At 33.9% G+C, this 26763-nt stretch overlaps 1 protein-coding gene across 1 annotated transcript in view; it reads right to left on the bottom strand.

The window, feature by feature from the left end:
- Oatp74d (Organic anion transporting polypeptide 74D) overlaps positions 1-26763 on the bottom strand; it is a 139322-nt gene that overhangs the window by 100933 nt on the left and 11626 nt on the right. The gene's annotated exons all lie outside the window — the stretch shown is intronic.

Genomic DNA, 26763 nt, shown 5'->3' with positions numbered 1-26763 from the left:
AACGATTTGAAAATTTTTTTTTTTCCTGTCGAAAAATTTCATATCTTCTCGAATTTTTTTCTAGAAACTGGGTAGGATTTCGAAGATATACCTAATGACCAAAAATGATTGTAATTGCCCCTTGTAACTGAGAATATTTTTTCCAGAACGATTTGAAACACACAAAATTTCAGAGGAATCATTCACTCATAATCAGACATTATATTTTCATTCAGGAATTTTTTTCTCGAAATTGGATAGGATTTCGAAGATATACCTAATGACCAAAAATGATTGTAATTGCCCCTTGTAACTGAGAATATTTTTTTCAGAACGATTTGAAACACACGAAATTACAGGGGAATCATTCATTCATAATCAGACATTATATTTTCATTCAGAATTTTTTTCTCGAAATTGGATAGGATTTCGGGGATATACCTAATAACCAGAAATTATTGTAATTGCCCCCTGTAACTGAGAATATTTTTTTAAGAACGATTTAATACACATGGAATTTGAGGGGAATCATTCATTCTTAATCAGACATTATATTTTCATTCAGGAATTTTTTTCTCGAAATTGGGTAGGATTTCAAGTATATTTGTAATGACCAAAAATGATTGTAATTGCCCCTTGTAACTGAGAATATTTTTTTCAGAACGATTTGAAATACACAAAATTTCAGAGGAATCATTCACTCATAATCAGACATTATATTTTCATTCAGGAATTTTTTTCTCGAAATTGGGTAGGATTTCAAGTATATTTGTAATGACCAAAAATGATTAACATTGACCCCTGTAACTGAGAATATTTTTTTCAGAACGATTTGAAACACACGAAATTTCAGGGGAATCATTCATTCATAATCAGACATTATATTTTCATTCAGGAATTTTTTCCTCGAAATTGGATAGGATTTCGAAGATATACCTAATGACCAAAAATGATTGTAATTGCCCCTTGTAACTGAGAATATTTTTTTCAGAACGATTTGAAACACACGAAACTTCAGAGGAATCATTTATTCATAATCAGACATTATATTTTCATTTAGGAATTTTTTTCTCGAAATTGGGTAGGATTTTGGGGGTTGGTCTGTTGACCAAAAGTGATTGTAATGGACCCCTGCAAGGGAAAATAATTTTTTTAGAATGATTTGATACACGTGGAATTAGAGGGGAATTATTCTTTCATGATCAGACGTTATATTTTTATTTAGGAATTTTTTTCTCAAAATTGGGTAGGATTTCGAGGTTATGTATAATGACCAAAAATGATTGTATTTGACCCTCCTAGGTGAATATAATTTTTTTAGAACGATTTGAAACACGTGGAATTAAAGAGGAATTAGTCTTTCATTGTCAGACATTTTATTTTCATTTAGGAATTTTTTCCTAGAAATTGGGTAGGATTTCAAGTATATTTGTAATGACAAAAAATGATTGTAATCGACCCCTCTAGCTAACGATATTTTTTCCAAACCGATTTGAAATTTATTGTCGTTACATTTATCGTCGTAAATGGTAATTGTTCCAAAATTAGTGAAGACAAATCGGTTCGTTGCGCTATTACGACACGGACATCTAATTATTCATCGTCCGACGACGACATGGCCGAAATAAAAATAACCGTGGATTCGATAAAAGCGTCCGAGTTTAGTCTGGCGTGGTCAACAGACGGATTGTGAAATTCGAAAGAGGACTGTTCGAGATTGACTTTTCGAGCTTGTCAAGCATCGACGCGACGGCTCTCGATCAGCATGACGTCTCGATCTGCATAGGAAACATCTGAAAAGGAATTCGAACTGGTCTACCTACCATTCCACTTATAAATTTCAGAATTCAAAAATCGAAACACAAATCTATTCATTATTTTCTATTTAAGTTAAGTTCAAGTTTTCGTTTTTTATTTTTAGTCAATTTCGTTGGCGTTGTATGGGAAAAGTTGTTTAGTACTTTTTTGTAGGTATACGTGAGCTCTACTTCAGAAAAAAGTTTCAATGAGATAGGTTCACTATTGTAGGAGTTATGGCTGTTTGAAAAGTGGGACCATTTTTATGGGGTTTTTGGTATTTTACGGGGTGAAGGAGCTATTTTTGCAATATTTTTAGAATTTTTATATATTCTTCATTAAAATACGCGTTGATTGCTTTTTTGAAAATTGAAATCGTCCAATCCGTTTAGAAGTTATGATTTTTCAAAGATTCGAATGAAATTTTGGGGTACCATTTCTGGCCCTAGAATTATATTTTCATTTAGGAATTTTTTTCTCGAAATTGTGTAGGATTTCGGGGGTACGTGTAATGACCAAAAATGATTGCAATTGACCCCCCTAGCTAACAGTATTTTTTCCAAAGCGATTTGAAATTTTTTTTTTCCCGTCGAAAAATTTCATATCTTTTGGAATTTTTTTCTCGAAATTGCGTAGGATTTCGAGATTATGTCTAATGACCAAAAATGATTGCAATTGACCCCCCTAGCTAACAGTATTTTTTCCAAAGCGATTTGAAATTTTTTTTTTCCCGTCGAAAAATTTCATATCTTTTGGAATTTTTTTCTCGAAAATGCGTAGGATTTCGAGATTATATCTAATGACCAAAAATTATTGTAATTAACCCCCACAGTTAACAGTATTTTTTCCAAAACGATTTGAAATTTTTTTTTCCCGCCAAAAAATTTCATATCTTTTGGAATTTTTTTCTGGAAAATTGGGAGGATTTTAAGGATATGTCTAATGACCAAAAATTATTGCAATTGACCCCCCTAGATAACAGTATTTTTTGCAAAACGATTTGAAATTTTTTTTTCCTATCGAAAAATTTCATATCTTTTGGAATTTTTTTCTCGAAAATGCGTAGGATTTCGAGATTATGTCTAATGACCAAAAATGATTGTAATTGACCCCCGCAACTAACAGTATTTTTTCCAAAACGATTTGAAATTTTTTTTTTCCTATCAAAAAATTTCATATCTTTTGGAATTTTTTTCTCGAATATGCATAGGATTTCGAGATTATGTCTAATGACCAAAAATGATTGCAATTGACCCCCCTAGCTAACAGTATTTTTTCCAAAACGAATTGAAATTTTTTTTCCCGTCGATAAATTTCATACTTTTTGGAATTTTTTTCTCGAAAATGCCTAGGATTTCGAGATTATGTCTAATGACCAAAAATGATTGCAATTGACCCCCCTAGCTAACAGTATTTTTTCCAAAGCGATTTGAAATTTTTTTTTTCCCGTCGAAAAATTTCATACTTTTTGGAATTTTTTTCTCGAAAATGCGTAGGATTTCGAGATTATGTCTAATGACCAAAAATGATTGCAATTGACCCCCTTATCTAACAGTATTTTTTCCAGACCGATTTGAAAATTTTTAATTTAATTTTTAAATAACTTTTGAACGAAGAAATTGATATTCTTGATTTTCGACTTATTTTGGCCTCTAATCGAAAGCCATCGGTGCCAACGAATTTTTACCCTAATCGCCAGCATGATTCGCTCGCTGGATGCTCCCCGTATCGTACAATGCACTTTCGCGATGCTATTTCTGGCCGAAAAATAATCGTGATAACGAACCGACATACACACTTCAAACAAGCCGTTTTTTACACCTCCGAGCTGATTCCGCCGATAAGATAAACCACGATTCTGCGACATCGATCGCGTCGATCCAGAGAAATGGTGTCGCGACAAACACATTTATCGTTTCATCCCTTATATAGAATTTTTTTATTTTGTATTTATAATAATAGAAGAATGATAGAATGTAGCAAAGATGGGTTACAATTTGGAATTTTTGAGTCTTTGATACAATAATTTTAAATTTGAAGTTAAAGAAACTGAACTTCAAGAAATCTTCAAATTTAAAAATATAAATGAAATTATGAATTTTAATAAATAGTCGGTTTTTTTATATTATTGATATTGAGTTGAATGAAATTTTTGTTTGTTATTTTTTCTATTTGTTGCAATGCAGCCACCATTTTTAGGAAAGAAAGTATTTAGTTGACAATTTTATTGTTATTATTGTTGTTTAATGAAATAACTGAAATATTCGACACATTTCTCTTTGTATATTATGTAAAAGATAGCATTCTGAAATAGAATTTGTTCAATGAATATTTTTATATTATTTTCATTTTATTACAATTTTCTTGAATTTTGAAAATTATTTAAAATGCAGGATGCTTGGTCAACCATGGGAAAAATTTTAATGGGGGATTCTAGTGGCCAAAATAAGGCGAAAATCAAGAATAGCAATTTGTTGATGGAGGCTTCGTTAAAAAGTTATTAATTTTTAAAGTTTTGCCTGTTTTGAATTTTTTTCTCGAAAATGGGTAGGATTTCGAGGATATGTCTAATGACCAAAAATGATTGCAATTGACCCCCCTAGCTAACAGTATTTTTTCCAAAACGATTTGAAATTTTTTTTTCCCGCCGAAAAATTTCATATCTTTTGGAATTTTTTTCTGGAAAATGGGGAGGATTTCGAGGGTATGTCTAATGAACAAAAATGATTGTAATTGAACCCCCTAGCTAACAGTATTTTTTCCAAAAAGATTTGAAATTTTTTTTCCCCGTCGAAAAATTTAGGGGCCTACCCCCTGTCGATTTCTATTAAAAATTCGTTTTTGATTTATAGTAATTTTATTTGACGCCGTACAGAAAAGTTGTGTAATACTTTTTTGTAGATATCTATGTGCTCTACTTTAGAAAAAAGTTTCAATGAGATACATTCACTATTGTGGGAGTTATGGCCGTTCGAAAATTGGACCACTTTTATGGGGTTTTTCGCATTTTACAGGGTGAAGGTGCCACTTTTCTAATATTTTTGCAATTTCTATAAATTCTTCATCTAAATACGCGTCGTTTGCCTTTTTAAACATTGAAATCGTCCAATCCGTTCAAAAGTTATGATTTTTCAAAGATTCGAATGAAATTTTGGGGTACCATTTCTGGCCCTAGAATTATATTTTCATTTAGGAATTTTTTTCTCGGAATTGCGTAGGATTTCGGGGGTATGTGTAATGACCAAAAATGATTGCAATTGACCCCCCTAGCTAACAGTATTTTTTCCAAAACGATTTGAAATTTTTTTTCCCCGTCGAAAAATTTAGGGACCTACCCCCCCTGTCGATTTCTATTAAAAATTCGTTTTTGATTTATAGTAATTTTATTTGACGCCGTACAGAAAAGTTGTGTAATACTTTTTTGTAGATATCTATAAGCTCTACTTTAGAAAAAAGTTTCATTGAAATATATTCACTATTATAGGAGTTATGGCCGTGTTTTAAATTGGACCACTTTTATGGGGTTTTTCGCATTTTACAGGGTGAAGGTGCCACTTTTCTAATATTTTTGCAATTTCTATAAATTCTTCATCTAAATACGCGTCGTTTGCCTTTTTAAACATTGAAATCGTCCAATCCGTTCAGAAGTTATGATTTTTCAAAGATTCGAATGAAATATCCAGGATACATTTCTCTGGCCTCGAATTATATTTTCATTTAGGAATTTTTTTCTCAAAATCGCGTAGGAATTCGAGGGTATGTCTAATGACCAAAAATGATTCCAATTGACCCCCCTAGCTAACGATATTTTTTCCAAAACGATTTGAATTTTTTTTCCCCGTCGAAAAATTTAGGGACCTACCCCCTGTCGATTTCTATTAAAAATTCGTTTTTGATTTATAGTAATTTTATTTGACGCCGTACAGAAAAGTTGTGTAATACTTTTTTGTAGATATCTATAAGTTCTACTTTAGAAAAAAGTTTCATTGAAATATATTCACTATTATAGGAGTTATGGCCGTTTTTTAAATTGGACCACTTTTATGAGGTTTTTCGCATTTTACGGGGTGAAGGTGCCACTTTCCTAATATTTTTGCAATTTCTATAAATTCTTCGTCTAAATACGCGTCGTTTGCCTTTTTAAACATTGAAATCGTCCAATCCGTTTAGAAGTTATGATTTTTCAAAGATTCGAATGAAATTTTGGGGTACCATTTCTGGCCCTAGAATTATATTTTCATTTAGGAATTTTTTTCTCAAAATCGCGTAGGAATTCGAGGGTATGTCTAATGACCAAAAATTACTTTAATTGACTCCTGTAACTGAAAATAATTTTTCCAGAACGATTTAAAATTTTTTAATTTTCTCGAAAAACCTCACACCTTCTCGAATTTTTTTCTCGAAAATGGCTAGGATTTCGAGGATATGTCTAATGACCAAAAATAATTGCAATCGACCCCTGCAATTAAAAACAATTTTTCCAGAACGATTCGTAACACATGAAATTTCAGGGAAATCATTCATTCATGATCAGACATTATATTTTCATTCAGGAATTTTTTCCTCGAAATTGGATAGGATTTCGGAGATATACCTAATGACCAAAAATGATTGTAATTGCCCCCTGTAACTGAGAATATTTTTTCTAGAACGATTCAAAACTTCTAAATTTAATTAATAACAATTTAACAAATCCTCAGTCAAGAAATTGATATTCTCGATTTTGGCCTTCAAAATCCCCCATCAAAATCCCCCCCCAGGGCTGTCCAAACCCCCCCTACATTTCCCCAATCAAAATTCAACAAATCATTCAATTCCACATGAACAAAAACCTCAAAAATCCAGAATCCACGTTCAAGCTTGCGAAAGCCACACGTGTTAAGGACTTTACGACCAATAAAATCGAATACTGCACCGTATCTCTCATCAATATTTACACGCATGAGCCAGTTGCGTCGAGCTTCTCAGACAGAAACTGTCGCCACAGATTAATCCCATTTATCAACGCGTTCTTACCCCGTGCATTCCTCATTGTTCTTCATTTCAGCCTCACAAAGTCTCAGAAAAAACCAGGACACGATATTCATATCTGTGTTAAGTGAACACACCATCTTGGAAACCCTTTATACTCAATATGAAACAATAAAACTTCCATGCAAGAGCAGTCAGGGCTCTCAGGGGCCTCCATTTTTAATTTCAAGCAAACCTAACACAGAGAAGTCATCAATTGGTACCCTGACTCACTATACTCAGCCATAGTCTACTCTTTGACTGTAAATTGAGGCTCAGAATAAGCACCAAGTTGTAGAAAAAAGCATTCTCAAGTGATTTTAAATCAAACTAACACTCATAAGTCATCAATTGGTACCTGACTCACTATACTCAGCCATAGTCTACTCTTTGTTTGTTAATTGAGGCTCAGAAGAAGTACCAAGCTGTAGAAAAAAGCATTCTCAAGTGATTTTAAATCAAACTAACACTCATAAGTCATCAATTGGTACCTGACTCACTATACTCAGCCATAGTCTACTCTTTGATTGCAAATTGAGACTCAGAAGAAGTACCAAGCTGTAGAAAAAAGCATTCTTAAGTGATTTTAAATCAAACCTAACACTCATAAGTCATCAATTGGTACCTGACTCACTATACTCAGCCATAGTCTACTCTTTGACTGTAAATTGAGGCTCAGAACAAGTACCAAGCTGTAGAAAAAAGCATTCTCAAGTGATTTTAAATCAAACCTAACACTCATAAGTCATCAATTGGTACCTGACTCACTATACTCAGCCATAGTCTACTCTTTGACTGTAAATTGAGGCTCAGAAGAAGCACCAAGCTGTAGAAAAAAGCATTCTCAAGTGATTTTAAATCAAACCTAACACTCATAAGTCATCAATTGGTACCCTGACTCACTATAGTCAGCCATAGTCTACTCTTTGATTGTAAATTGAGGCTCAGAACTAGTTCCAAGCTGTAGAAAAAAGCATTCTCAAGTGATTTTAAATCAAACCTAACACTCATAAGTCATCAATTGGTACCTGACTCACTATACTCAGCCATAGTCTACTCTTTGACTGTAAATTGAGGCTCAGAACTAGTACCAAGCTGTAGAAAAAAGCATTCTCAAGTGATTTTAAGTCAAACCTAACACTCATAAGTCATCAATTGGTACCTGACTCACTATACTCAGCCATAGTCTACTCTTTGATTGCAAATTGAGGCTCAGAATCAGTACCAAGCTGTAGAAAAAAGCATTCTCAAGTGATTTTAAATCAAACCTAACACTCATAAGTCATCAATTGGTACCTGACTCACTATACTCAGCCATAGTCTACTCTTTGACTGTAAATTGAGGCTCAGAAGAAGTACCAAGTTGTAGAAAAAAGCATTCTCAAGTGATTTTAAATCAAACCTAACACTCATAAGTCATCAATTGGTACCTGACTCACTATACTCAGCCATAGTCTACTCTTTGACTGTAAATTGAGGCTCAGAAGAAGTACCAAGCTGTAGAAAAAAGCATTCTCAAGTGATTTTAAATCAAACCTAACACTCATAAGTCATCAATTGGTACCTGACTCACTATACTCAGCCATAGTCTACTCTTTGATTGTAAATTGAGGCTCAGAACTAGTACCAAGCTGTAGAAAAAAGCATTCTCAAGTGATTTTAAATCAAACCTAACACTCATAAGTCATCAATTGGTACCTGACTCACTATACTCAGCCATAGTCTACTCTTTGACTGTAAATTGAGGCTCAGAAGAAGTACCAAGCTGTAGAAAAAAGCATTCTCAAGTGAGTTTAAGAAAATCAAACACAGAGAAGTCATCAATTGGTACCTGACTCACTATAGTCAGCCATAGTCTACTCTTTGACTGTAAATTGAGGCTCAGAAGAAGCACCAAGTTGTAGAAAAAAGCATTCTCAAGTGATTTTAAATCAAACCTAACACTCATAAGTCATCAATTGGTACCTGACTCACTATACTCAGCCATAGTCTACTCTTTGACTGTAAATTGAGGCTCAGAAGAAGCACCAAGTTGTAGAAAAAAGCATTCTCAAGTGATTTTAAATCAAACCTAACACTCATAAGTCATCAATTGGTACCTGACTCACTATAGTCAGCCATAGTCTACTCTTTGACTGTAAATTGAGGCTCAGAAGAAGTACCAAGTTGTAGAAAAAAGCATTCTCAAGTGATTTTAAATCAAACCTAACACTCATAAGTCATCAATTGGTACCCTGACTCACTATACTCAGCCATAGTCTACTCTTTGACTGTAAATTGATGCTCAGAAGAAGTTCCAAGCTGTAGAAAAAAGCATTCTCAAGTGATTTTAAATCAAACCTAACACTCATAAGTCATCAATTGGTACCTGACTCACTATAGTCAGCCATAGTCTACTCTTTGACTGTAAATTGAGGCTCAGAAGAAGTACCAAGCTGTAGAAAAAAGCATTCTCAAGTGATTTTAAATCAAACTTAACACTCATAAGTCATCAATTGGTACCTGACTCACTATACTCAGCCATAGTCTACTCTTTGACTGTAAATTGAGGCTCAGAACATGTACCAAGTTGTAGAAAAAAGCATTCTCAAGTGATTTTAAATCAAACCTAACACTCATAAGTCATCAATTGGTACCTGACTCACTATACTCAGCCATAGTTTACTCTTTGACTGTAAATTGAGGCTCAGAAGAAGTACCAAGTTGTAGAAAAAAGCATTCTCAAGTGATTTTAAATCAAACCTAACACTCATAAGTCATCAATTGGTACCTGACTCACTATAGTCAGCCATAGTCTACTCTTTGACTGTAAATTGAGGCTCAGAAGAAGCACCAAGTTGTAGAAAAAAGCATTCTCAAGTGATTTTAAATCAAACCTAACACTCATAAGTCATCAATTGGTACCTGACTCACTATACTCAGCCATAGTCTACTCTTTGACTGTAAATTGAGGCTCAGAAGAAGTACCAAGTAGTAGAAAAAAGCATTCTCAAGTGATTTTAAATCAAACCTAACACTCATAAGTCATCAATTGGTACCTGACTCACTATACTCAGCCATAGTGTACTCTTTGACTGTAAATTGAGGCTCAGAACAAGTACCAAGCTGTAGAAAAAAGCATTCTCAAGTGATTTTAAATCAAACCTAACACTCATAAGTCATCAATTGGTACCTGACTCACTATACTCAGCCATAGTCTACTCTTTGATTGTAAATTGAGGCTCAGAAGAAGTACCAAGTTGTAGAAAAAAGCATTCTCAAGTGATTTTAAATCAAACCTAACACTCATAAGTCATCAATTGGTACCTGACTCACTATACTCAGTCATAGTCTACTCTTTGATTTTAAATTGAGGCTCAGAATAAGTACCAAGTTGTAGAAAAAAGCATTCTCAAGTGATTTTAAATCAAACCTAACACTCATAAGTCATCAATTGGTACCTGACTCACTATACTCAGCCATAGTCTACTCTTTGACTGTAAATTGAGGCTCAGAAGAAGCACCAAGCTGTAGAAAAAAGCATTCTCAAGTGAGTTTAAGAAAATCAAACACAGAGAAGTCATCAATTGGTACCTGACTCACTATAGTCAGCCATAGTCTACTCTTTGACTGTAAATTGAGGCTCAGAAGAAGTACCAAGCTGTAGAAAAAAGCATTCTCAAGTGATTTTAAATCAAACTAACACTCATAAGTCATCAATTGGTACCTGACTCACTATAGTCAGCCATAGTCTACTCTTTGATTGCAAATTGAGGCTCAGAAGAAGTACCAAGTAGTAGAAAAAAGCATTCTCAAGTGATTTTAAATCAAACCTAACACTCATAAGTCATCAATTGGTACCTGACTCACTATACTCAGCCATAGTCTACTCTTTGATTGTAAATTGAGGCTCAGAACATGTACCAAGTTGTAGAAAAAAGCATTCTCAAGTGATTTGAGAAATATTAATTAAAAAGAATATTGATTGAAGTTTTGAGAATTTAGTTGGATGAATTAAAGTAGAGTTAGGTTTGAGAGTGGACGTTGGACGAGTTGCTAGAGCCATTTTGAAGCGTCGAATTGGCTGGTATTGCCCGGGGTTGCGAGGTTAAACGAAATGGCGATGCACGGAGGTCCATGGGGCCCAGAATCTGGGGCACGGTGCGCTACGCGCTCGTTTAGACACGATTATACCGAGATCGCGACCATGCTGGCAACGACTATCAAGGTAGTTAGCGTGGACGGAGACGTGACGTTGCCCCGGAGTACTTTCATTGCTGTTATACAACCGCGGATCGAGCGACCGACCGCTGAAAGGAGAAATGGGAACACGCAGTGGTTCTCATGCAGAGGGGGAACGCGATCGATCGCGTTCCACGAGGAGAGAACCGCCCTCGATTGCTCTCTGGACGCCCCAATTTACGAGGACGATTTAATAGAGTGTCTCGGGAACGAGTCTTTGCGAAAGAATCTTTGCAACAAGCGAATACGTTGCTCAGTGAGTCTATTCTATGATCAGAGTGTTGCAGCAATATTTTTTATTATTTAGGAATTTTTTTCTCGAAATTGGGCAGGAATTCGAGGTTATGTATAATGACCAAAAATGATTGTATTTGACCCTCCTAGGTGAATATAATTTTTGTAGAAGGATTTGAAACACGTGGAATTAAAGGGGAATTATTCTTTCATGATCAGACGTTATATTTTTATTTAGGAATTTTTTTCTCGAAATTGGGTAGGATTTCGAGGTTATGTATAATGACCAAAAATGATTGTATTTGACCCTCCTAGGTGAATATAATTTTTTTAGAAAGATTTGTAACACGTGGAATTAGAGGAGAATTATTCTTTCATGGTCAGACGTTATATTTTTATTTAGGAATTTTTTTCTTGAAACAGGGTAGGATTTCGGGGGTAGGTCTAATGACCAAAAGTGATTGTAATGGTCCCCTGCAAGGGAAAATAATTTTTTTAGAAGGATTTGTAACACGTGGAATTAAAGAGGAATTATTCTTTCATGGTCAGACATTTTATTTTCATTTAGGAATTTTTTTCTTGAAACTGGGTAGGATTTCGGGGGTAGGTCTAATGACCAAAAGTGATTGCAATCGACTCCTGCAAGTGAAAATAATTTTTTTAGAAGGATTTGAAACACGTGGAATTAAAGAGGAATTATTCTTTCATGGTCAGACATTTTATTTCCATTTAGGAATTTTTTTCTCGAAATTGGACAGAATTTCGGGGGTAGGTCTAATGATAAAAAATGATTGTAATGGACCCCTGCAAGGGAAAATAATTTTTTTAGAAGGATTTGATACACGTGGAATTAGAGGGGAATTATTCTTTCATGATCAGACATTATATTTTCATTTAGGAATTTTTTTTTCGTAAATCGTTAGGATTTCGAGGTTATGTATAATGACCAAAAATGATTGTATTTGAGCCTCCTAGGTGAATATAATTTTTTTAGAACGATTTTAAACACGTGGAATTAAAGAGGAATTATTCTTTCACGATCAGATATTATATTTTCATTTAGGAATTTTTTTCTCGAAATTGGGTAGGATTTTGGGGATTGGTCTGTTGACCAAAAGTGATTGTAATGGACCCCTGCAAGGGAAAATAATTTTTTTAGAAGGATTTGTAACACGTGGAACTAAAGGGGAATCATTCTTTCATGGTCAGACGTTATATTTTTATTTAGGAATTTTTTTCTCGAAATTGGGTAGGATTTCGAGGTTATGTATAATGACCAAAAATGATTGTATTTGACCCTTCTAGGTGAATATAATTTTTGTAGAAGGATTTGTAACACGTGCAATTAAAGGGGAATTATTCTTTCATGGTCAGACGTTATATTTTTATTTAGGAATTTTTTTCTCGAAATTGGGTAGGATTTCGAGGTTATGTATAATGACCAAAAATGATTGTATTTGACCCTCCTAGGCGAATATAATTTTTTTAGAAAGATTTGTAACACGTGGAATTAGAGGGGAATTATTCTTTCATGCTCAGACATTATATTTTCATTTAGGAATTTTTTTCTCGTAAATCGTTAGGATTTCGAGGTTATGTATAATGACCAAAAATGATTCTATTTGACCCTTCTAGGTGAATATAATTTTTTTAGAAGGATTTGTAACACGTGGAATTAGGGGGAAATCATTCATTCAGGATCAGGCATTATATTTTCATTTAGGAATTTTTTTCTCGAAATTGAGTAGGATTTCGAGGTTATGTATAATGACCAAAAATGATTGTGTTTGATCCTCCTAGGTAAATATAATTTTTGTAGAAGGATTTGTAACACGTGGAATTAGAGAGAAATCATTCATTCAGGATCAGACATTATATTTTCATTTAGGAATTTTTTTCTCGAAATTGGGTAGGATTTCGGGGGTAGGTCAGTTCACCAAAAGTGATTGTAATCGACCCCTGTAAATAAGAATAATTTTTTCAGAAGGATTTGAAACACGTGGAATTAAAGGGAAATCATTCTTTCAGGATCAAACATTATATTTACATTTAGGAATTTTTTTCTCGAAATTGGATAGGATTTCGGGGGTATGTATAATGACCAAAAATGATTGCATTTGATCCTCCAAGGTAAATATAATTTTTTTAGAACGATATGAAAAATTCTATTTTCGTCGAAAAATTTAGGCACCTTTCTGAATTTTTTTCTCGTAAATCGTTGGGATTTCTAGGATATGTTTAATAACCAAAAATGATTATAATTGTCCCCTGCAATAGAAAATAATTTTTCCAGGACGATTCGAAATTTTTTTTTCGCCAGGCACCTACCCCCTGTCGATTTTTCTTAAAAATTCGTTTTTCATTTTTAGTAATTTTATTTCACGCCTCATAGAAAAATTATCTAATATTGTTTTGTAGATATCCGCGAGGTCTATTTCAGAAAAAAATTTCAATTAGATATGTTCACTATAGTAGGAGTTATGGCTGTTTGAAAATTGGACCCCTTTAATGGGGTTTTTCGTATTTTACAGGGTTAAGGTGTAGCTTTTCTAATATTTTTAGAATTTCTATAAATTCTTCGTCTAAATACGCGTTGTTTGCGTTTTTGAAAATTAAAATCGTCCAATCCGTTCAAAAGTTATGATGTTTTAAAAATTCGAATGAAATTTTCAGGATACATTTCTGGCCAGAAATGATATTTTCGTTTATGAATTTTTTTCTCGTAAATGGTTAGGATTTCGAGGATATGTGTAATAACCAAAAATGATTATAATTGACCCCTGCAACTGAAAATAATTTTTCCAAAACGATTCGAAATTTTTTTTTTCGCTAGGCACCTACCCCCTTTCGATTTTTCTTAAAAATTCGTTTTTCATTTCTAATAAATTTGTTTGACGCCCTACAGAAAAGTTGGCTAATACTTTTTTGTAGATACCAGTGAGCTCTACTTCAGAAAAAAGTTTCATTGAAATATATTCACTATTGCAGGAGTTATGGCCGTTCGAAAATTGGACCATTTTTATTGGGGGTTTTTTACATTTTACAGGGTCAAGAATCAACTTTTCTAATATTTTCGACTCTGTGGAGTTCTCTAGAATGAATAGAAATCTAGTATGGGGCTCGTTTCAACAGAAAGTGCTCAATTTTTCATTTATTCTTAACAAATTAGAAAAATAAATTAACTTGTTCACTTTTTAATCGTCCACGATACAGACTTCTCACATTTTCATTCAAAGAATAACATTTTCTCTAATTTTCTCAAACAGATAAAGAAAATCGTGTCCACTCCCATCATAAATCACTTTAAAACAGTATGAAACGATATTTTCTTCCCGATTTCTTCAGTTTCTCTGCAATTCAATGCGTTCTGCTTTTTAAACAGTGTGGCATTACCGGATAATTGGTGAAATTTAGCGACTGTTGGAAATTGTTGCAAACCACGAAGCCTGGCGAACGCGTGGACATCGATACGTCTAGTCGCCCTGTTTGTAGGGAACGAAGTCAGTGATACACTTTTCCACTTTCTCCGCGACCGAGATTACACGAAGCCTTGGATAGAATACCGCGAGATAAAACTCACCTTCGTTCTGGTCTTATTCATGGTGCTCAATTGCTACAAACTTCACAAAATAATCCTTACAATTGCACTAAACCTATCAGAGTGAAATAAATAATAAAAATTACTCCCTAGAAACAAAGGTCAACCTTAAACAGAGGCTTCACAAAATATTGTTAAAATTTCAGATGTCGAAAATAATCACTCGAGGGGGTCGAAATTTTAATGACAGATTCTGGGGCCCAAAATAAGACGAAAATGAAGAATAACATTTTGTTGATTGAGGCTTCGTTTAAAAGTTATTAACGTTTAAAGTTGCAACTGTAGAACTGGAGCTCCGATCAGCTACGTGTGAACTTTGAACGTTAATAACTTTTCAACGAAGCCTTAATTAACAAAATGTTATTCTTCATTTTCGTCTTATTTTGGGCCCCAGAATCTGTCATTAAAGTTTCTCCCATGGGTGGCCGGAAACCATATACGGGGTGCTCGACAACCATGGGAAAAATTTTAATGGGGGATTCTAGAGCCCAAAATAAGACGAAAATGAAGAATACTAATTTGTTGATTGAGGCTTCGTTTAAAAGTTATTAACGTTTAAAGTTGCAACTGTAGAACTGGAGCTCCGATCAGCTACGTGTGAACTTTGAACGTTAATAACTTTTTAACGGAGCCTTAATTAACAAAATGTTATTCTTCATTTTCGACTTATTTTGGTCCCTAGAATCTGTTAATTTTGTTAGATCTAGAATAAAATAAAAATTGGCCTTATCGTTTCACCTAAACGAAGACATTGTTCACTGTAGAGCTCCAGATTGGTTTTAGAAAGAAAAGGGGGCGAATATTTTGAAAAATGGCGGTGTCAATGTTCGAGAAAGTCCCTTGATAACGAATGCAGCAACAGTATTGGAGCGTGCAACGTTCATCTATTTCCAGCGGTCTAATATTAATCTCGACGGCCACTAAAATTGATATCTCCTCGGTTGAACTGGGTCGAACATTCGCGCGCAATTCTATCGTTATTTTTAATATCGCGAAATCCACCCCTTCGAGCCGATCTTCCCATATAATATCGATTCGAGACGATACAAATTACAGTCGCGATAAAATCGAGTCATCTCAGCAAAACTGGGTCCATTTAGACCCATTTCTTCCAAAGTCGTTTAGATTCGATTTTTTAAAATAATGGACAGTGAATTGTCCACCATTGTGCGAAATATTAAATTCAAACTATTTAGAATTTTCTCAGAATGATTTGTAACTTCAATTTTCAGGGTGACAGTCATGGTCAGATATTATATTTTCAGTAATTAATTTTTTTCTCGAAAATGCGTAGGATTTCGGGAATATGTCTAATGACCAAAAATGATTCTAATTGACCCCTGCAACCGAAAACAATTTTTTTAGTACAATTTGAAATTTTTTAATTTTCTCCAAAACCTTCTCGAATTTTTTTCTCGAAAGTGGATAGAATTTTGAGGATATGTCTAATGACCAAAAATGATTACAATTGCCCTCTGCAATCGAAAATAATTTTTCCAGAATGATTCATAACTTTTCAATTTTCGGGGTGACAGACAGTCATGGTCAGATATTATATTTTCAGTAATTAATTTTTTTCTCGAAAATGCGTAGGATTTCGGGGGTATGACTATTCACCAAAAATGATTGTAATTGACCCCTGCAATCGAAAATAATTTTTCCAGGACAATTCGAAATTTTTTTTTCCGCCAGGCACCTACCCCTGTCGATTTTTCTTAAGAATTCGTTTTTAATTTTTAATAATTTTGTTTGACAAACTAGAGAAAAATTGTCTAATACTTTTTTATAGATATCTACAAGCTCTACTTCGTCCCAAAATTTCAATGAGATACGTTCACTATTGTAGGAGTTACGACCGTTCGAAAATTGGACCCTTTTATGGGGGTTCTTTTCGTTAAGGAATTTTTTTCTCGAAAATGCGCAGGATTTCGAGGATACATGTAATGACCAAAAGTGATTGCAATCGACCCCTGCAATCGAAAATAATTTTTCCAGGACAATTCGAAATTTTTTTTTCCGCCAGGCACCTACCCCCTGTCGATTTTTCTTAAGAATTTGTTTTTAATTTTTAATAATTTTGTTTGACAAACTAGAGAAAAATTGTCTAATACTTTTTTGTAGATATCTACGAGCTCTACTTCGCCCCAAAATTTCAATGAGATACGTTCACTATTGTAGGAGTTACGACCGTTCGAAAATTGGACCCTTTAAGGGGGGTTCTTTTCGTTAAGGAATTTTTTTCTCGAAAATGCGCAGGATTTCGAGGATACATGTAATGACCAAAAGTGATTGCAATCGACCCCTGCAATCGAAAATAATTTTTCCAGGACAATTCGAAATTTTTTTTTCCGCCAGGCACCTACCCCTGTCGATTTTTCTTAAGAATTCGTTTTTAATTTTTAATAATTTTGTTTGACAAACTAGAGAAAAATTGTCTAATACTTTTTTGTAGATATCTACAAGCTCTACTTCGCCCCAAAATTTCAATGAGATACGTTCACTATTGTGGGAGTTACGCCCGTTCGAAAATTGGACCCTTTAAGGGGGGTTCTTTTCGTTAAGGAATTTTTTCCTCGAAAATGCGCAGGATTTCGAGGATACATGTAATGACCAAAAGTGATTGCGATCGACCCCTGCAATCGAAAATAATTTTTCCAGGACAATTCGAAATTTTTTTTCCGCCAGGCACCTACCCCCTGTCGATTTTTCTTAAGAATTCGTTTTTAATTTTTAATACTTTTGTTTGACAAACTAAAGAAAAATTGTCTAATACTTTTTTGTAGATATCTACAAGCTCTACTTCGCCCCAAAATTTCAATGAGATACGTTCACTATTGTCGGAGTTACGACCGTTCGAAAATTGGACCCTTTTAGGGGGGTTCTTTTCGTTAAGGAATTTTTTTCTCGAAAATGCGCAGGATTTCGAGGATACATGTAATGACCAAAAGTGATTGCGATCGACCCCTGCAATCGAAAATAATTTTTCCAGGACAATTCGAAATTTCTTTTTCCGCCAGGCACCTACCCCTGTCGATTGTTCTTAAGAATTCGTGTTTAATTTTTAATAATTTTGTTTGACAAACTAGAGAAAAATTGTCTAATACTTTTTTGTAGATATCTACGAGCTCTACTTCGCCCCAAAATTTCAATGAGATACGTTCACTATTGTGGGAGTTACGCCCGTTCGAAAATTGGACCCTTTAAGGGGGGTTCTTTTCGTTAAGGAATTTTTTCCTCGAAAATGCGCAGGATTTCGAGGATACATGTAATGACCAAAAGTGATTGCCATCGACCCCTGCAACTGCACAATTTTACATAGTAAACATTTTCTAAAAAACAAAGCAAATATCTCCCTGAGAAATTTCGTTAAAATAGTCATTATTTCCCCGTTGATTTTGTCAATAGTAGAAATTTTATTCCCTTCGCTACGATGTAAAATATCATTTCTGAAATATCTGTAATTAATAATAGAAACAATTTACAAGTTTTCGTTCCCCTTTTCTTGGAAGTGTATTTCGTTTGCAAATGGCGGAGGGTTCGAAGATGCGCGGAGGACTTTGTAAGGACACGTGGACTGAAAAATCGATTCCTCCAAGGCTGCGAGGGTCCTGCGTCGTTCCGTTAAGAGGATCGGGAAAGGCTTAAGCATTTACTGGATTTAATGCACGTGGGTACCCAGATGGTCATTCAGCGACGTTTAATAAATATGATCGCGTTTAAAGCTGTTGCATCGCTAAAATAACATTAACGTTTGAATAGACGATAATGGCGTCGCGGTATAAATACGCAGTAGCGGATGTAGACTTTTTCGAGCCTCAAGCAATACTCCCTGGAGTCCTTTTTATTTCGAAAAAGCCTTCACGAGGGACAGAAAACATAATATCAAATGTAACAAAATTTAGATGTATATGTAAGGTATGTAAACTTAGAAAATCGGAGAAATACGTTGTTTATATATGCATTTTGACTATGGATTAGTATAGTGGGTTGCATTTTTCTGTTTATTCGAGAAAATCGTGAAATTTGGTTGACATTAACTCCAATCTTTTCTTTATTTTTGGCTCTTAACGTTTGAGAAAAGGAGTTTTCTTTATTATCGGCCCCCTGAGTGAGAAATATTTTTTGAAAATGTCGAAGGGAATTGTAGAAAGTGTTGCAGTGGCCCCCGCCCCCTTCTCCACCCCTCACGGAATACTCTTAAACGTAATCGCTACTGTGCAATTGGTTCCAATTGCATTGCATGGTGCGCAGCGTTCTACGAACAGTGTTATGTGGACTCTCCTCGATGAAGTATGCCAGTGAGATTAAGAGGAGGTACGGTCAGCCATGGGAAAAATTTTAATGGGGGATTCTGGAGGCCAAAATAAGGCGAAAATGAAGAATAGCGATTTGTTGATTGAGGCTTCGTTAAAGAGTTATTAAGAAATTAAATTAAAAAATTTCGAATCGTTTTGGAAAAAATATTGTTATCTAGGGGGGTTGATTACAATCATGTTTGGTTATTAGACATATCCCTGAAATCCTAGTCAGTTTTGAGAAAAAAATTCGAAAAGGTGCTGAAATTTTGTCGACAAAATTAAAAAATTTCGAATCGTTTTGGAAAAAATATTGTTATCTAGGGGGGTTGATTACAATCATTTTTGGTCATTACACATACCCTCGAAATCCTCCCCAATTTCGAGAAAAAAAATCGAGAAGGTTTTGAAATTTTTAGACGAAATTAAAAAATTTCGAATCGTTTTGGAAAAAATATTGTTATCTAGGGGGGTTGATTACAATCATTTTTGGTCATTACACATACCCTCGAAATCCTACGCCCCTTCGTAAAAAAAAATCGAGTAGGTTTTGAAATTTTTAGACGAAATTAAAAAATTTCGAATCACACTAAAAAAATTACATTTATTTACAGGGTTCAAATACAATCATTTTTTGTCATTACACATACCCCCGAAATCCTCCCCAATTTCGAGAAAAAAATTCTTTTTCAAAAATATAACGTCTGATCATGAAAGAACGAACCCCCTGAAGTTTCATGCGTTTCAAATCCTTCTAAAAAAATTATCTCCAGTTTGGGGGGTCAATTACACTCAATTTTGGTCATTACACATACCCCCGAAATCCTCCCCAATTCCTAGAAAAAAATTCGAGAAAATCACATTTCTCAACCAAATAAAAAAATTTAAAATCCTTCCAGAAAAATTATTCCCAATTTCGAGGGTCAATTACAATAATTTTTGGTCAATAGCCACCCCCTAAACCCTTCTCAAGTGTTCCCAAATACCCCTATATAACATTCCAGAGCCAAATATTCAACAATTTCTAAAACAATAATTATCAAAGTTTCATTATCATCAAAAAATCTAATTTAAACCCTGAAATAATCGACTTTTCTTGTTTGAAGGAACCATTTCTGACGCAGCTGCAGTTGCACTGCGTTGGGGGTGGGGGGCAGCTTCATCCTCGCGTTGTTAGTTGCACATTTTTCTTTAAAAGCCGAGGCAAACGCATCGCGTTCTCGAGGCCACGGGTCGAGGCAGATAAGATATAATTATTCGTGTCGCAAAAATGGCTGAATCCAGTCCGCCTGCCCCCCTCCCCCCACGCTCCTCTTCCTCCACTTACTCCCCTCTTCCAACCCCCTCCATTTTTTATTTACCTTCCCTATTCGACACAAACTATTTCAAATTTTTATTGATCGAATAAATTAAATAAAAATACCATCGACACCTTTTTTTTTTTCCAAAATAGCAACCCCTAAACGCTCATATTTTTTGGGGTAGCCAAGAAACATAATAATATTCTAGAAGGTTAATTATATACAATTATCTAAGGATTTATGGAATAATTTATATATTATTTATATAATCCACAATTTTATAATAATTGATTTAATATATATATATAATATACATTTAATAATTGAATTAATATTTAATTAATATAGAAATATATGTTATGGTTTCTTTATTGGATTTGTTTGTAAAAATGGCGGTTTTTGTTTATTAGAATGTTTAATTTGAAAGAAAATTATTATCTTGAATTATTTGATTAAACAAATGTGGATTTTCAAAGCAGTCAGAATCCTGAAAATGAACTAATTGTTGTATTTAATACTTTGACAGAGATTTTAACAGTGGAACTGAGATAATTAATTCTCAAATTGAAATGTTGAAGAAAATCAATTTTAATAAGCTCCATTTTTTAGAAAAGTTACGAAAGTAGAATTTAAAATTTTCTAGAATCAAAGTTTCGATCTTCTAAACAATTTTAGAGTTTTAAACTGGCAGTTAATTACCTTAATTTTTGTAAAATTCATTCAATATAGAGATAATCATTAATTTATTAAAATAAACAAGTTTAAATAGACGTTGAAAATGATCAAGAATAAGTGTAAATTCCGGGAAAATTATTTATTTATTTATTTTACCACTAACGTGGAATGTCACTAACCAAAAATAATGCATCTTGCAATGATAAATAATTCGTAAAATATTCCATTAAAAATTAATTCAACTGGATATTTTAAATAGCCAAATTTTGTAAACATAGTGTTTTAAAGAGAAAAAAAAAATTATGGCAGATATTAGGTGCACCAAATTTCGTGAAAAATGGTTCGTCATGATCCATTCATACGTTCAATTAATTATTAAAATATTACTATTAATTTATATACAATTTATACAAAAATAAATTAAAGAATTAAAGAATTAAAGAATTAAAGAATTAAAAGAATTATTAAATATGTGAAATTATTAAATAAATAGAATTATTAAATGAATAAAATTATGAATTATCTGTATATGTATATTATATTGATTCGATTAAATTGGGATTCACGAAATTATTGCAATTTTTTGCCTTGTTTAATTAAGGAATGTTGTGTTTTGGAGATATTAATAATAAAAAATTAATTTTGAGGAAAACTGCGTTCAAGTTCAAGCACGACACGCGACGATTCCGTTCGCATAAACAACTCGCGATAGCATAATGAAGTTCGGTACTGAAATTCCAACGATTAATTTAATCACATCGTGACCATTGCTAAATGTGAATCAGAATAACAGAAAAATAAACTGAGTCACCGTTACGTTCAGCCTTTAAACATTCGGTTCCCTTTCTCAAAGTGTCTTTAAAAATTAGGCGAAGTGTCCAAAAGAATATACAATATTGCTAATTAAAATTTGATTAATTTTCGTCGACAAAATTTCATACATTTCGGAATTTTTTTCTCGAAATAGGGGAGGATATCGAGGGTATGTGTAATGACCAAAAATAATTGTAATTAACCCCCACAGATGACAATATTTTTTTCAGAACGATTTGAATTTTTTTTTTTTTCGTTGACAAAATTTCATATCTTTCGGAATTTTTTTCTCGAAAATGCGCAAGATTTCGGGGGTAGGTGTATCCACCAAAAATAATCGCAATTAACCCCCGCACCTAACTATAATTTTTCCAAACCGATTTGGAATTCTTTTTTCTACGTCGAAAAATTTCATATCTTTCGGAATTTTTTTCTCGAAATAGGGGAGGATATCGAGGGTTTGTGTAATGACCAAAAATAATTGTAATTAACCCCCACAGATGACAATATTTTTTTCAGAACGATTTGAATTTCTTTTAATTCGTTGAAAAATTTCATATCTTTCGGAATTTTTTTCTCGAAATAGGTGAGGATATCGAGGGTATGTGTAATGACCAAAAATTATTGTAATTGACCCCCACAGATGACAGTATTTTTTTCAGAACGATTTGACATTTTTTTTTTTTCGTTGAAAAGTTTCATATTTTTCGGAATTTTATTCTCGAAATTGGATAGGATTTCGAGGGTATGTGTAATGACCAAAAATTATTGTAATTGACCCCCACAGATGACAGTATTTTTTTCAGAACGATTTGACATTTTTTTTTTTTCGTTGAAAAGTTTCATATTTTTCGGAATTTTATTCTCGAAATAGGGGAGGATATCGAGGGTTTGTGTAATGACCAAAAATTATTGTAATTAACCCCCACAGATGATAATATTTTTTTCAGAACGATTTGAAATTTTTTTTTTTTCGTTGAAAAATTTCATATCTTTCGGAATTTTTTTCTCGAAATAGGGGAGGATATCGAGGGTATGTGTAATGACCAAAAATAATTGTAATTGACCCCCATAGATGACAGTATTTTTTTCAGAACGATTTGAAATTTTTTTTTTTCGTCGCAAAATTTCATATTTTCCGGAATTTTTTTCTCGAAAATGCGCAAGATTTCGGGGGTATGTGTCATGACCAAAAATAATTGTAATTGACCCCCACAGCTGACAGTATTTTTTTCAGAACGATTTGAAATTCTTTTTTTTTCGTCGAATAATTTCATATCTTTCGGAATTTTTTTCTCGAAATTGGATAGGATTTCGAGGGTAGGTCTATTGACCAAAAATGATCGTAATTGCCCCCCGCACCCGACTATAATTTTTTTAAACCAATTTGAAATTCTTTTTTTTACGTCGAAAAATTTCATATCTTTCGGAATTTTTTTCTCGAAATTGGATAGGATTTCGAGGGTATGTCTATTGACCAAAAATGATCGTAATTGCCCCCCGCACCCGACTATAATTTTTCCAAAACGATTTGAAATTTTTTTTTTTACGTCGAAAAATTCCATATCTTTCGGAATTTTTTTCTCGAAAATGCGCAAGATTTCGAGTGTATCTCTATCCACCAAAAATAATCGCAATTAACCCCCGCACCTAACTATAATTTTTTCAAACCGATTTGAAATTTTTTTTTTACGTCGAAAAATTCCATATCTTTCGGAATTTTTTTCTCGAAAACGCGCAAGATTTCGGGGGTAGGTCCCATCACCAAAAATAATCGCAATTAACCCCCGCACACGACTATAATTTTTCCAAACCGATTTGAAATTCTTTTTTTCTACGTCGAAAAATTTCAATTTTCCGGAATTTTTTTCTCGAAAACGCGCACGATTTCGGGGGTAGGTCTCATCACCAAAAATAATCGCAATTAACCCCCGCACACGACTATAATTTTTCCAAACCGATTTGAAATTCTTTTTTCTACGTCGAAAAATTTCATACCTTTCGGAATTTTTTTCTCGAAATAGGATAGTATTTCGGGGGTATGTCTAATAACCAAAAATAATTGTAATTCACCCCCACAGTTAACAGTATTTTTTTCAGAACGATTTGAAATTTTTTTTTTTCGTCGAAAAATTTCATATCTTTCGGAATTTTTTTCTGGAAAACACGCAAGATTTTGAGGGTAGGTCTATCCACCAAAAATAATCGCAATTAACCCCCGCATACGACTATAATTTTTCCAAACCGATTTGAAATTCTTTTTTCTACGTCGAAAAATTCCATATCTTTCGGAATTTTTTTCTCGAAAATGCGCAGGATTTCGGGGGTAAGTCTATCCACCAAAAATGATTGTAATTAACCCCCACAGGTAACAATATTTTTTTCGAAACGATTTGGAATTTTTTTCCCCCCGTCGAAAAATTTCAAATCTTCTCGAATTTTTTTCTCGAAAATGCGCAAGATTTCGGGGGTAGGTCTATCCACCAAAAATAATCGCAATTAACCCCCGCACCTAACTATAATTTTTCCAAACCGATTTGAAATTCTTTTTTTTACGTCAAAAAATTTCATATCTTTCGGAATTTTTTTCTCGAAAACGCGCAGGATTTCGGGGATAGGTCTATCCACCAAAAATGATTGTAATTAACCCCCACAGCTAACAATATTTTTTTCGAAACGATTTGGAATTTTTTTCCCTCCGTCGAAAAATTTCAAATCTTCTCGAATTTTTTTCTCGAAAATGCGCAGGATTTCGGGGGTAGGTCTATCCACCAAAAATAATCGCAATTAACCCCCGCACCTAACTATAATTTTTCCAAACCGATTTGGAATTCTTTTTTTTACGTCGAAAAATTCCATATCTTTCGGAATTTTTTTCTCGAAAACGCGTAAGATTTCGGGTGTAGGTCTCATCACCAAAAATGATTGTAATTAACCCCCACAGCTAACAATATTTTTTTCGAAACGATTTGGAATTTTTTTCCCCCCGTCGAAAAATTTCAAATCTTCTCGAATTTTTTTCTCGAAAACGCGCAAGATTTCGAGTGTATCTCTATCCACCAAAAATAATCGCAATAGCCCCCTGCAACCGACCCTGCAAATTCTGTTCATTTACCAAAATAATTTTCACACGCTCAAAATAACTTTAAATGAATAAAATAAGGTAACAAGCTGCAAGCAATCAACAATGGCTCCCAGTTGATCTGCAAGGGGGTACTTCTTACGAAAAACAGTCTTCCAGACTAAAAACTACGAATTAGAAATATGTGTTGGCGGGGGGAGGGCACGAAAAGCGTCGGAGACACGGGGTACACGAGTACGGTCGATCATTAACTCAACGCTGCACGCGAAATCGGTGTCCGCCGGGATTATCAGCTGATTAAGAGACCGCCGCGCCGCCATTTTTTGCTCGTTCGCGCCGAGAGACCGGTTTCGAAAGCACCACCGCAGTGAACACGCATGAAACACGAGGAAACGCCCCTTTCTCGGGAGAAAAACAATGTATAATTTCGAGATTTACCGACGATGAATGCCTGGACATCAAATATCGAAGGAAAGGGCTCAGCTATGGCGACTGACGCCATTGCAATTTAGGATCCCAACATTACATCGAACCCCGTGGCGATTGAATCTTAATAACTGCATTCTGAGTTTACCAGATCCAACGATACGTTCAAAATGTCTTAAAACCTACCCACAATGTTTTAATAATTTTTTCAAAAGGATTCGAATTTTTTTTTTCGTTGAAAAATTCAGGGATTTAGATTTTTGCTATGGAATTTTTTTCTCGGAATTGGGTGGGATTTCGAGGGTATGTGTGATGACCAAAAATGATTGCAATTGACCCCCACAGATGGCAATATTTTTTTCGAAACGATTTGGAATTTTTTTTTTTCCCAGTCGAAAAGTTTCATAACTTTGGGAATTTTTTTCTCGAAAGTGGGTAGGATTAGGGTGATATGTGTAATGACAGAAAATGATTGTAATTGACCCCCACAGGTGACAATATTTTTTTCGAAACGATTTGGAATTTTTTTTTTTCCAGTCGAAAAGTTTCATAACTTTGGGAATTTTTTTCTCGAAAGTGGGTAGGATTAAGGTGATATGTGTAATGACAGAAAATGATTGTAATTGACCCCCACAGATGACAATATTTTTTTCGAAACGATTTGGAATTTTTTTTTCGAGTCGAAAAGTTTCATAACTTTGGGAATTTTTTTCTCGAAAGTGGGTAGGATTTCGGGGGTATGTCTAATGACCAAAAATAATTCTAATTGACCGCCAGAGGTAACGATATTTTTTTCGAAACGATTCGAAATTTTTTTTTTCCTAGTCGAAAAGTTTCATAACTTTGGGAATTTTTTTCTAGAAAATGGATAGGATTTCGGGGTTATGTCTCATGACCAAAAATAATTCTAATTGACTGCCAGAGGTAACCATATTTTTTTCGAAACGATTCGAAATTTTTTTTTTCCAGTCGAAAAGTTTCATAACTTTGGGAATTTTTTTCTCGAAAGTGGGTAGGATTAGGGTGATATGTGTAATGACAGAAAATGATTGTAATTGACCCCTACAGATGACAATATTTTTTTCGAAACGATTCGAAATTTTTTTTTCGAGTCGAAAAGTTTCATAACTTTGGGAATTTTTTTCTCGAAAGTGGGTAAGATTTTGGGGGTATGTCTAATGACCAAAAATAATTCTAATTGACCGCCAGAGGTAACGATATTTTTTTCGAAACGATTTGAAATTTTTTTTCGCCCTCAAAAAATTTCATACATTTTAGGAATTTTTTTCTCGAAAGTGGGTAGGATTAGGGTGATATGTGTAATGACCAAAA

The sequence above is a fragment of the Colletes latitarsis genome, chromosome 12 (genome assembly GCF_051014445.1).
Source record: "Colletes latitarsis isolate SP2378_abdomen chromosome 12, iyColLati1, whole genome shotgun sequence".
NCBI classification, from domain to species: domain Eukaryota; kingdom Metazoa; phylum Arthropoda; class Insecta; order Hymenoptera; family Colletidae; genus Colletes; species Colletes latitarsis.
Note: the sequence above shows the minus strand (reverse complement) of the source record. Positions and strands in the feature narration are given on the sequence as shown.